Source organism: Neodiprion fabricii, chromosome 2, assembly GCF_021155785.1.
Source record: "Neodiprion fabricii isolate iyNeoFabr1 chromosome 2, iyNeoFabr1.1, whole genome shotgun sequence".
Classification (NCBI taxonomy): Eukaryota; Metazoa; Arthropoda; class Insecta; order Hymenoptera; family Diprionidae; genus Neodiprion; species Neodiprion fabricii.
This window is the reverse complement of record NC_060240.1, coordinates 33,662,844-33,671,438: the sequence shown is the minus strand read 5'-3', so window position 1 is coordinate 33,671,438 and position 8,595 is coordinate 33,662,844.

Below are 8,595 nucleotides of genomic sequence, written 5' to 3'. Positions count from 1 at the left end.
AAGATATCCTCGACGTTTCGAAAGTTAATTGCGACTATTTATAAGCTGTAAAAGACATTCGACGATGGACGCTGCTCGACGCCCCGCTGATTCAACACTTGACTGCCGCGTTTAGGGGCGATAATGATAATGAAAACCTGCTGCTGCTGCTGCTGCGGCTGATATCGCGCGTTTGGAGTAAAAGAAAGAAAAGAAAAAAAAAAAAGAATAAAAAATAAAAAATGGTTCTCCGCGTTGTTACTTCTCCAACGCCGAGCCTCTACTCTTCGAGATAAAAAAAAGTCTTCTTCTATTCTGCTGAGCGAAGAGTGTTTCTCGAATTTTTTATTCATCTTCTCATTCTCCGTCTCAGACCTTGACCCATTTCGCAAAACGGTTCTAAATTTCACAGATATCGTGTTGGCAGAAAGGTTGACCCATTATCGGTTCCTGACCCTCGATCAATTAATAACAATCCTCTCACCTCTCGCCAAGCAGTTAGCATGTGACGATCGATTGATTCGCCGGCGCGTAAAATCGTATCTTGGCTGTCGGGGCTTTCGGCGCTTACAATTACCTGATGAAAACGGCGAAGCAACCGTTGATCCACAGCTTTGCAGGGTATTTGAATGAGGGTGGAAACCGGGGGGGGGGATAAAAATAAATCCAAATTCGGTCTCCTGGATTTTTCACGTGTTCTATTTTGTTGAAAGGTATTTGTGAGAGGGAGGTTAGAATTAAGGACGATTAGAATGTACCTTTTATTCCGCGGAAGCATCCGCGTAGAATCGCGAGAAAAAAAATCTTTCGTATTCTCGTCACGCCTGTGAGCGTCGAGCGTGTCGTCGTTTAGCGACCTTTTAGCGCTCTTTTAGCGCTTTTTTAGTGCACGACATTGCCTACAATCGTTATACGAGAGGAGGGCTAACATTTCACTGCGAACGGACCGCGTACAAGTTGTGTAATTGAATGCGATGGTGGACACGTGTAAAACTGCAGCTAGTTAATCCCGTTATAAGCACTGCAAAACGCAACGACAGTTTGCAGCTCTCTGTCGCAAGTTGTGTCTTGTTTCACAACCTATTTTTTAAATACTTTTTGCTCTCTCTCTCTCTCTCTCTCTTTCTCTCTTCGTTTCAACACCATGGAAATCAAATACGAGTGATTAAAGTCTATCGGAAATAAATTACGCTCACGGTAAAAACTGCCTTAAATCTGCATATTATAATTTCAGTGTGAAATTATACTTCGGATTGACCGTACAGCAGGAATCAGGGTGAATTAATTTCGAGGTAGCTACAGGAAGCACGAGGCCAGAGAAAATAACGTATCAGAGACTACAGCGGGTGGAATTTTTATCAATATTCAGAGGAAACTGTGGAATATATAGTATAAGTGAATGTATATGTATGTATGTATATACATACATATATACCTATATACGCGGCTGGAGGTTTTTCCCCCTGCGAAAAAATTCCAGTGGATTTTTCTTGTTTGTTCATGGTAGGTAAATATGGGTGAATATATATGAGCGTCTATGGGAATGTACGATGGGATTCACATGCCTTGAGCAAGTGTATTAATATGTACTTGATACGAAAAAGGGAAATTCTCTTGCGATATTGCACATTATGTCTATGTACTTGTTTGTCTTTAATATCATACCCGCGAACATTGAAATCACACCAGCAGAAGCTTTCGATTTCCTCGTTTCGTTTTCTGTTGCTGTGTTTTTTATTTATTTTATTTTTTCTTACAAAGTACCGCGAATAGTTGTATAATATTTGCAAATGAATTCTTCCACTTTTCTCTGAACGTATATATATGAAAAAAAAAGAAAGTTAAACGACATTTTTTCAATCTTCCTTCGATCAATATCCGCTCGAATAATTTCTCTCCCCCGCATTTTCGTCAACGTGTTTGTGCTCGCGTTTCCGCGACCCGCGATCCTTGTCCACCTTCGGGTATGTCCGTTTATTACCTTTGCCATGGAGTACACGCAACGGTTTTACTACCGTAATGACGGACTGTTTCTTTACGTGCCGCAGCACTCGGTACCGCAGGGCTGCAGCATCGGGGAGAATTTGGAATGCAGCCACGGTTACTTTCTGAGCTATTCTAACCCTCAAAGAATCCCGGCAATGTCTCCAATTAATTCGCTCTATCCCCCGCTCGCCCCTTTCCAAGATCCCCGATACAAGAATTTTTAATCAGTTTCGGCCTCTTGGAGCTTGCAGGCGATATCAGGATGCTTCGTTTTTATTATTTTAGCGGTTGAAAACCACGCGGCGGTTTCCATTCTATTCGCGGCTAGTATACATCGTCGTGCGTTATTATCGAATTACGGGAATCGGACTGATTGTGAGAAAAATTTTATACGATGTTGTTATAATAGGAAATTCTAGAAAAATTTGTATCGTTCTAACGGTACGATTCAATCATTTTTGAAATTACAAGATAGTACGCTTTACAACTAGCTATGCTTAGTAGCGATAATTATAGTTGTTAATACGACATTTTTTAGTTACAAAAACAATATAGATATATTTAATTAGCGTACTACATTTTTTCCAGTTAAACGAGGCTTCATTAACATCAATTTATCGTTGCATCTACGTCAAATTATCCGGAGCAGTCATAAGAAAATATAGCCATAGTCAGAAAGAATGTACAGTAACGCAACTATTACTTTTTTCCTGTGATTGAAGCTAAAAATAAGAAACTGACTTTCATTTTATATCCATAACAAAAATTTTTTTGCAAAAAATGGCAAAAACTAAAAACGTGGTAATTTAAAAATTTCTCCGACTGCTCGTTCAGACACGTGAGAAATTCAATTTCCGGCCGTCAATGCGACCGCGGGATTCTGATCATCCGACCTTTCTATAAAATTACTGCTCCGCGGTGAAAAAAGGGTGAAGCACATAAGTCGCGGGGGCAATTCTCCCCGAAGAATCGTGCGGAATCCAACGAGACGACCTACGCTATTCGGCAAGTTGCAAAATGGGGCAATAGGCCTCTTCGACCGGGGTTTGAGAATCGAAAGAAGCGGGGTCGCGGCTTTTCGCCGCAAGCCGTCCGAGGTAGATGAAACGGAGAACGCCCCGCAGGATTGAGACGTCCTCGGGAAGACCGCGCACCTCCTGCGGTACTTTTCCGGAATCCGGGAACCGGAGGACGGGAAAGCCTGAGGGGCGGTGGGCTTAATATTTTTGGGTGACGACAGAGTCATCTGGAAGCTTAGCCTTCAGGACCGTCGTAAAACCGATCCTATAACTTCCGCCGGCAGCGGGTATATGTATGAGGGGACGGGGCGAAAGGTCGAACTATAAAATGAACGGGGTCAATCTGTACTTCGTGCTATATGTACATACGGTATAGTGTAGTACAGAGCCGCGGTTGCTGTTGTGTATTGGGAATCGGTTGCCGGACGAACTTTCGCTGCTGTTCGATTGATCGTTTAAGGTGCCTGCGGTGATTTTTCTTCGTCGCTATATAATATGTCGCCTACACAGTTCGTCAAACCGACTCGTATTGCCTTCTAGTTGGAATAATATCTCATATTTCTCATTTTTGTCAGCACTATTTGTATTCCCTCGTGGCTCGAATAACGTTTCATAAATCTCATATTCGCTGAAAAATTTTCAACCAAATAGGGTCTGTGGGCGAAAAATAATAATAACGACAATGATTACCTGATTGCAGAATACGTGATTGAAATTGCACTCTGTGGGGTAAATTTGGTAATAATTTGTACGTATAATTTTTCGACAGAAATTGTTACGGGCCACATAAAACGCACGTACGTACACGCGAGTAGTCAGTTTTGCAAACGATTGTTTTAATTTTTTAATTTTCGTTTTAATTATATTTGCCCTGCATACGTGGACGACATTTTTCATATCGTAAAGTGAATTAGCGTTGAATTTTATTTATCATCGCAACCATTTTAATTTCTGCAGATTGAAGACAAGGTTTTTGTGAGTCAGTTTTTCGAAAATTGATCATCAGATTTTGATCATTTGAGTCTCAACCAAGGCAGATTTGCTCAATTGAGAACTGATTGGATTCTGGACGTTGCAGATTCAATTATTTTCAATCATATGCGTATTCCAAAAAACGATTACATTTGACAACGTTCTGTGCATTCGAAACAAATTTGTGCCGTGAGTTCGTAGACTAGCTAATTCTGGTCTGTCAAACAAATCACCTGTTTTTAATTTCGACCAATTTTGACGCCCTTGTACACGGAACGACTTAAAATTAATAAGTCATGCTTGTGTACAGATATTATTATCGATCGGGTATCAAAGAAACAAAATTACAGGAAGCAAAAAGCAAATGTATAGAATTCAGTGACAGTATGGAACTGTTTATTCATCTTGATGCCAATATTGGGCAATAATAATCGAGACAAAAGTGGAGACCGAGATAGAGGAAGAGAGAGAGAGAAAAGCGTTTATTAAAAAATGTCCTGGAGCAATATGCCCCCTAAAGACAACACAAATGCGCTGACCATGTACAGCTCTCGGTGAAAGAAAAAAAATAAATAAAATAAAACAAAATAAAATAAAATAAAAATAGAATAAAATGAAATAAAATAAAGTAAAATAAAATGAAATAAAAATAAAAAATAAACATATAACAATATATAAACAATATTTAAATTAAATCTGCGCTTATTAAATAGAATACGCTAATCAGAGGAACCTTACCAAAACTAGTCAGCTAAAAGCTAATCCTACAAAGCATATACTTATACACATATATATATATATGTATTAGTTGTGCATCAAGTATCAACATATTAAATTAAATTAGGCAAGGGTGATATCAGTTAGCAATTAAACAGTATTGCTGGCCAAATATTCCCTAAGTTTTAGCCTAAAGACATTTACGAAAGATGATTCGCGAATCGAGGTAGGCAATAAGTTCGAGAGGACACAAGCGAGAGAGAGAGAGAGAGAGAGAGAGAGAGAGAGAGAGAGAGAGAGAGAGAGAGAGAGAGAGAGAGAGAGAGAGAGAGAGAGAGAGAGAGAGAGAGAGAGAGAGAGAGAGAGAGAGAGAGAGAGAGAGAGAGAGAGAGAGAGAGAGAGAGAGAGAGAGAGAGAGAGATGTTGTTTTATGAAATAATAAAGGGCGATGGGTACAGTTGGCTGATTCGGCCGAAGCGCTCCGGATGTAATCATGTTGGGTATTGAAGTTAAGACCCGGTGCGGTCAACTGTACTTTATTGCCAGAGAAAATCGGGGAAGCATCCGAGGGATCAGAGAGGACCGTCCGCGTCCCTCAGATGTATCGAAGTAATGCCCTCGAAATTCTACGCTCAAGTATTGCGCCGCGCGTTATGAAACTCCTGAGAACGAGAGAGACGCCTTTCATTTTCGCATCTCCCGTAAGCCATCCTAGCTCCGTACGTTGTCAATACTGCAAGGAATCGAGAAAAGGCCGATATCGCCGCGGCCCGACACTTTTGCTGATCAGATAATTTTCTATTCTCTCTAAATTGAAGTGGAAAAATATTTATACTATTCGAACATCGGAAGTAGATTCGAGCAGCTTTTCATCATATTTACTTTTCCGCGAATGGTAGAGGTACCTACTGCTATACGGAGAAAAAGTCGAAGCCAGTGCATCGAACCTTCGCGCAAAGCAGGGTTTAACTAACCGATAAAGTAAGCCGTATAAGTGTCGGCCATAACTCATAAATACACCTATCCCGTGAACTAACGACCTTCCGGCTGTCTTTTACCCTTCGTAGGGTGCTGAGCTCAGGCCCGATACGAGATTATCGAATGTATCGGGTAAGTAGACGAGACCGCGAAGTGTCCGTAACTGACGAGTGATTCGCTGAAAAAATTTCGATTCTGATTTCGATTTGATTTTCGAGCGGGACGCGGTTATACGAGCAGAAATTGATAAATTGCGGTTAATTATTTTCGGAGCAGCGCTAATAATTCACGTCCCGAGCCGGTCAAACCTGTCGTTTTACCCAGACAGCAATAAAAGCTGAACGAAAACAGCGCGGAATCGGAGATGTACGCAGCCCGTCGCTTGCATGCAGTCCCGGAAAATATTTACTTGCTACACGCCCCGAGAAACGCATACAAGTAGGGGACAAACTGAATTTAAAAATTATATTTACGCCAAATGCAGAAGCCCTCAGCCACGCGCATTCGGTACCGAATATTTTCCATGATTTTTAATCGGGGAAAAAACATAAGGGAAAATATTGTTAAAGTAGGAAATTTTTCTCTGATTCCGTCGACGATGGCGAGATCAGTTTTGTTTTCTAAATCTATAACAACGAGCGGTTGCAGTTGTAATGTCAGATTGAAACAGTACGCAGAGTTTTGCAGCTTCGTCCGCGAAGTGTTCGACGCCTTGTGCAGTAATATATAATACTAGAAGAGAATTTTATTTTTGGATTTTAAGCGCGTTTTTAGAGCCCTCTACGCGCGCATCGATGGTCGTTGAAAATTTTATTATTGAAATATACCCGCACCATAAAACAGAGGTACAAAATGTAAAAGTTTTTTTTACTACTCCGCGATAAAAATGGAAGGGAATGAAAAAACGCTTGACCAATATTCAAGCACAAAGCAATATAAGAACGAAAAGAAACGAAGCAAAATAGATTTTGTGCAAAAAGCGTCAATATACCTCGCAGTATCCGTATATACAGATGACGTGGCAACAAATTGGGTTTCGCGGTAATTTCTTTTACGATGTCAAAAAGCGATTAGCTTCTCTCGATCGGTTCGTTACGTCACGAGCAGAAAATAGCAGATTGATATTTTAAAGATCGGGTTAAAGTTGAAATAAGCGAAAGGCAGGAAGGCGGCGACGATACCGTAACAACGAGCACGTCATCGCTAATGATAACGTGAGGTGATCGTGTCGAGTATGGCGAACAATAACGAGCGCAATCAACTTTCCGTTTGATCGTTAAGGGTGGAGTAGGTAGGCGCGAGAGCGGAGGTGCTTAATTAATTTCTTTCGGAAGATTAGGCGAAGGCGTTCGCGTCGCGCAGAGACGAGACGACGCGGGATGAGCCGGGAGTCGAGTCGCGGGTCAGGGAGAGGAGGACGGACGGCATTATCAAAGCGCGTCGAGTCCCATTGTCAAAGGTGTAATTATTGCGAGGAACTCGGCGGAAACGGGGCTCGGGGGATGCGCGCCAGGAGCGAGAGATGAGACGGGCAGGAATCGCGTTCGCGGGGATGAACGGGGGATGAACGCGTAGACGAATTACCCTTTCACGCGTCCCGCGCATTCTGGGACGAGGATCCGAAGCCGCTGAAGCGATCGCGGAAAAATTTACCTAATTGCTCCGCAACGCTGCGGGAACGGAGTTGAAACTCGTCGGCATTGTTTGAAAATTTGGCAACCTTGCGTGAAACGACTTTCCTCGATATCTCATTTTTGTTTCTACTTTTTTGTTTTTTTTTTTTTTTGTTACTTTTTCTTTTCTTCCCTCATATCGCAGGTTATAGAAACAACGAATTTTTCATATTTTTGGGAGTCGACTTCGGGTTTATCTGTTAGCTAGGATTCCGTTACTGAAATTAAACCGAAAAGTCCGCGCTGTTTGAGGGAAGATTTTCTGCTCAGGGAACTTGCAATTTAATATCGAAGGCTTCGGTGCGCATTGATTTTCCTACTGCAAATTTCAGAGAAATGGCCATAAGAAGCAAGAACGTAAATTGCAGATTTTAGAGAAAAACTTTCAGCCTTACAAGAATTTACTCGTCACACAAGTATCTGATTTTTTCTTGAAACTTTCTCCGACGTTTAAAAATCAATTTCCGAGGGTTATTCAGACACTTTTAATCTCGTTGCGAAGTTTTCTTAACGTTTTAGAAAATGTGTAAATTATTTTTCAGGATTTACTTTGACACGATGCACAATTCGTGATTAACGATGCTCGCAAGGATAAGCGACAGTCACTCGGTTACCTTTGCGTATAAATCATCAACCGAAAGGATGCAAGGAAAGAGGAAAAGTTCTTCCGCGCAGAATGTCGAGAATTAATTCCGGGAGGATGATAAAAAATCATAAATAACAAGACAAAATTCATCTATCACGCACAGATACGGGGCCGGGAGTGGCGAAAGATTTGTTTAAAGTTCGGGACGTCAGCGGAGCAACGAGTTGCGGTGATAACGGAGAGCGAGCGCTCAAAGAAGGGACGCGTCGCGGCGCCGGGAAGGAGCATTGTGCGGAAGGGGTGGACCTCCGAACGAGACAAGGCGAGCAGAAAGCAGCGCAGAAACCGTCGAGTTACAGGGCCACGGGTTGGCGGTTCGAAACAATACAACCTCCTCCTCGTTCCCGGTGACTTCCGCGGGTACGAGGTCTGCACCTGTAGTTTGGAAGCTGCGGCGTAACCGGAGCACCACCGATGTTTTCACACCTCGTGGAGTCAAACAATGATGAAGCGACCTGCCAACTCGACCCCCGCGCATTGTGTCAGGGCGCAAAACTCACCGGGGCAAATCAGAATTCCGTCAGAAATTTCCAACCCCGGTTACGAGAGGAGGAAGAAGGTTGAGGGGCACGTCGATGTTACGGATTCGATTCTTCGTACACAAAGCTCTGAATGAAAAGGCCAC